Here is a 5000-nt window from a genome sequence, read left to right on the forward strand (position 1 = left end):
TAACCTAACCCATATTGCGCCTTAACCTAACCCATATTGCGCCTTAACCTAACCCATATTGCGCCTTAACCTAACCCATATTGCGCCTTAACCTAACCCATATTGCGCCTTAACCTAACCCATATTGCGCCTTAACCTAACCCATATTGCGCCTTAACCTAACCCATATTGCGCCTTAACCTAACCCATATTGCGCCTTAACCTAACCCATATTGTACCTTAACCTAACCCATATTGTACCTTAACCTAACCTATATTGTACCTTAACCTAACCTATATTGTACCTTAACCTAACCTATATTGTACCTTAACCTAACCTATATTGGGCCTTAACCTAACCTATATTGGGCCTTAACCTAACCTATATTGGGCCTTAACCTAACCTATATTGGGCCTTAACCTAACCTATATTGGGCCTTAACGTAACCCACGTTGCGCCTTACGTAACCCACGTTGCGCCTTAACGTAACCCACGTTGCGCCTTAACGTAACCCACGTTGCGCCTTAACGTAACCCACGTTGCGCCTTAACGTAACCCACGTTGCGCCTTAACGTAACCCACGTTGCGCCTTAACCCAACACACGTTGCGCCTTAACCCAACACACGTTGGGCCTTAACCCAACACACGTTGGGCCTTAACCCCAACACACGTTGGGCCCTTAACCCAACACACGTTGGGCCTTAACCCAACACACGTTGGGCCTTACCCAACACACGTTGGGCCTTAACCCACACACACGTTGGGCCTTAACCCAACACACGTTGGGCCTTAACCCAACACACGTTGGGCCTTAACCCAACACACGTTGGGCCTTAACCCAACACACGTTGGGCCTTAACCCAACACACGTTGGGCCTTAACCCAACACACGTTGGGCCTTAAACCCAACACACGTTGGGCCCTAAACCCAACACACGTTGGGCCTTAACCCAACACACGTTGGGCCTTAACCCAACACACGTTGGGCCTTAACCCAACACACACGTTGGGCCTTAACCCAACACACGTTGGGCCTTAACCCAACACACGTTGGGCCTTAACCCAACACACGTTGGGCCTTAACCCAACACACGTTGGGCCTTAACCTGCTCTGTAATTGTCATACGACGCGTTAAATTAGTGTGGTGTTGCCTAACTGCAACCCCCGCAATATAGTTTGCTACTCGCACTGCCTGGTCCCCAGAGTATCGCTTCATGTTAAACACCTTGCAGCTATACACTGTAATGCGGATGGCAGCAGGACGTACATGCTCAATGCCCTTCGCAGTTGTTCATTGGCATTTGCATGGCGAAGCACAGCCTACGTTGTGGTACGGCGTGTGTCAACTGTCCGCTGATGTTGTACGTCCAAATCACACACTGTACTGCACATTGGTCCTCATGTACTGATGATACATCGTGGTACATGTGTGACCGTACCACGACTGCGCCAACAACGGCGAACCATACGGTCCAAATATTGTGCACTCAGCTACGTGTCGTCTCCCTATAAGAGCTGGATTGCAGTATGGTATGCCGTGGATGGCGATCAGCATGAGCCGTCTGTTGATGTAGTGGCGCGTGTTGTCAGACGTAGTCGCTCTTCTCACACACCGTGATAGCATGGTGCACTGCGTTCCACATCTGCGACATGCGACAGAGGCCGGTTGACAGTCGTTCGCGCAATGGACATCGCATACGTACGGGGGCCACCTTCCACGTGTTCGCGAAGCGTGCACATGTTGTTGCGTGTATGTGGGCAGACATAGTGTGTCGTGACACCTGACACAGGCATGCAACAATCGTTGAATTTGCAAATGGCGATGGACGTCTACGTTTGCTGGTGACGTTACGCAAATGAACAACTGGTAAACGGTTGTGGTGCGGTTGTTCTCGCTAGAGGTGATCAGTGATGGCGACGATCGGTTGAGCTACCAACCGGTTGTTTCAGCGATACCCCACCATGCCCACGAACGTGAATGGCATGTGGGGTGTGAAGCGATACGCGGCGGTGGCTGGGTGGGACCGTCCCCGGCCGGTGAGGGGGGGCCTCCCGGCGTGCTGGCCGCGCGGTGCGTGGGCGCACGCGCTACAGCCGGCTGGTGGGGGCGGCCAGTGGCAGGCGCGCCGGCCGACGGAGGCGGCAGGCGGCGCAGCTGCGCGCCGGCGCACCCTGCACGCGGCGCCGTGCGGCCAAAGTAGGTCCTCGCGGGCCCGGTGCGAAGCGCGGTGGACATCTGCAGTGTGCTGGTCCGATTGAGGACTGTGTGCGCTGAGGATGCGCCGCCGCCCGGCGCTCGGCGCCGCGACGCCGTCTGCTGCTCGGTCGCCTCTGCGGTTCTCGCAGGTGGTTTGTATCGCAGCTGTGGCGGACGTGTTGGCGCGTGCGCTGTGCTGGGAGAGTTCGCTTCGGCACCCAAGTGGGGCTTTTGTCCTTCTGTGGCGCTGGCGTTGGAGCTGCCGGCCACCGTAGGTGGCGCGTGTTGTCTCCCGCCGGCAATGCCACGACAGCACGCTCCCGGGCCTCTGTCGGCAGCGGCAAGCTCAGTTGGGAGCACGGGTGGTCGCACCTAAAGCGTCTACTCGCCAAACTCCGGGCGATTGCGCCTCTCTCGAACCCGACCAAGTACTTAGGACGGCGCTGCGCGCCGCCGGGACCTGAGAGGGTTTCGAGGTGTATTGTGCAGGGGAGCTCAGCCTCCTCCTGTTTGCAGAATAATTGAGCGGACGCTTGCGTGTTCGCGCGGGCCCCCGGGACACACTCCCGGCGGCCGGCTGCTCAGCTCTAGTTTGACGCAGCTCCCTGGTTGATCCTGCCAGTAGTCATATGCTTGTCTCAAAGATTAAGCCATGCATGTCTCAGTACAAGCCGCATTAAGGTGAAACCGCGAATGGCTCATTAAATCAGTTATGGTTCCTTAGATCGTACCCACGTTACTTGGATAACTGTGGTAATTCTAGAGCTAATACATGCAAACAGAGTCCCGACCAGAGATGGAAGGGACGCTTTTATTAGATCAAACCCAATCGGTCGGCTCGTCCGGTCCGTTTGCCTTGGTGACTCTGAATAACTTTGGGCTGATCGCACGGTCCTCGTACCGGCGACGCATCTTTCAAATGTCTGCCTTATCAACTGTCGATGGTAGGTTCTGCGCCTACCATGGTTGTAACGGGTAACGGGGAATCAGGGTTCGATTCCGGAGAGGGAGCCTGAGAAACGGCTACCACATCCAAGGAAGGCAGCAGGCGCGCAAATTACCCACTCCCGGCACGGGGAGGTAGTGACGAAAAATAACGATACGGGACTCATCCGAGGCCCCGTAATCGGAATGAGTACACTTTAAATCCTTTAACGAGTATCTATTGGAGGGCAAGTCTGGTGCCAGCAGCCGCGGTAATTCCAGCTCCAATAGCGTATATTAAAGTTGTTGCGGTTAAAAGCTCGTAGTTGGATTGTGTCCCACGCTGTTGGTTCACCGCCCGTCGGTGTTTAACTGGCATGTATCGTGGGACGTCCTGCCGGTGGGGCGAGCTGAAGGCGTGCGACGCGCCTCGTGCGTGCTCGTGCGTCCCGAGGCGGACCCCGTTGCAATCCTACCAGGGTGCTCTTGAGTGAGTGTCTCGGTGGGCCGGCACGTTTACTTTGAACAAATTAGAGTGCTTAAAGCAGGCAAGCCCGCCTGAATACTGTGTGCATGGAATAATGGAATAGGACCTCGGTTCTATTTGTTGGTTTCGGAACCCGAGGTAATGATTAATAGGGACAGGCGGGGGCATTCGTATTGGCGACGTTAGAGGTGAAATTCTTGGATCGTCGCAAGACGAACAGAAGCGAAAGCATTTGCCAAGTATGTTTTCATTAATCAAGAACGAAAGTTAGAGGTTCGAAGGCGATCAGATACCGCCCTAGTTCTAACCATAAACGATGCCAGCCAGCGATCCGCCGCAGTTCCTCCGATGACTCGGCGGGCAGCCTCCGGGAAACCAAAGCTTTTGGGTTCCGGGGGAAGTATGGTTGCAAAGCTGAAACTTAAAGGAATTGACGGAAGGGCACCACCAGGAGTGGAGCCTGCGGCTTAATTTGACTCAACACGGGAAACCTCACCAGGCCCGGACACCGGAAGGATTGACAGATTGATAGCTCTTTCTTGATTCGGTGGTGGTGGTGCATGGCCGTTCTTAGTTGGTGGAGCGATTTGTCTGGTTAATTCCGATAACGAACGAGACTCTAGCCTGCTAACTAGTCGCGTGACATCCTTCGTGCTGTCAGCGATTACTTTTCTTCTTAGAGGGACAGGCGGCTTCTAGCCGCACGAGATTGAGCACTAACAGGTCTGTGATGCCCTTAGATGTTCTGGGCCGCACGCGCGCTACACTGAAGGAATCAGCGTGTCTTCCTAGGCCGAAAGGTCGGGGTAACCCGCTGAACCTCCTTCGTGCTAGGGATTGGGGCTTGCAATTGTTCCCCATGAACGAGGAATTCCCAGTAAGCGCGAGTCATAAGCTCGCGTTGATTACGTCCCTGCCCTTGTACACACCGCCCGTCGCTACTACCGATTGAATGATTTAGTGAGGTCTTCGGACTGGTACGCGGCATTGACTCTGTCGTTGCCGATGCTACCGGAAAGATGACCAAACTTGATCATTTAGAGGAAGTAAAAGTCGTAACAAGGTTTCCGTAGGTGAACCTGCGGAAGGATCATTACCGACTAGACTGCATGTCTTTCGATGTGCGTGTCGTGTCGCGCAACACGCTACCTGTACGGCTCGCAGTAGCCGTGCGCCGCGTGCGGAACCACGCGTGCGTCTCCAAAACTAACGCCAATGTTGTGTGGTACGAGCGCTGAAGCGCTGGAGCGGCTGGCCTGCGGCACCTGGCGCCTGGCGCCGGTTTTGAATGACTTTCGCCCGACTGCCTGTCCGCTCCGGTGTGGAGCCGTACGACGCCCATCGGCCGTGAGGCCGTTGGACACAGAACGCTTGAACAGGGGCCGCCACACGCCTACGTCCCGCCTAATG

At 55.1% G+C, this 5000-nt stretch overlaps 1 non-coding gene across 1 annotated transcript; it reads left to right on the forward strand.

Moving 5' to 3' along the window:
- Nucleotides 1-2781: 2781 nt before the first annotated feature.
- On the forward strand, nucleotides 2782-4686 carry LOC124558554. Its single transcript, XR_006968812.1, has one exon. It is a non-coding gene; the product is annotated as a small subunit ribosomal RNA (ribosomal RNA).
- The last annotated feature ends 314 nt before the right edge of the window (nucleotides 4687-5000 follow it).

This window comes from Schistocerca americana, unplaced genomic scaffold, assembly GCF_021461395.2.
Source record: "Schistocerca americana isolate TAMUIC-IGC-003095 unplaced genomic scaffold, iqSchAmer2.1 HiC_scaffold_1013, whole genome shotgun sequence".
NCBI lineage: Eukaryota > Metazoa > Arthropoda > Insecta > Orthoptera > Acrididae > Schistocerca > Schistocerca americana.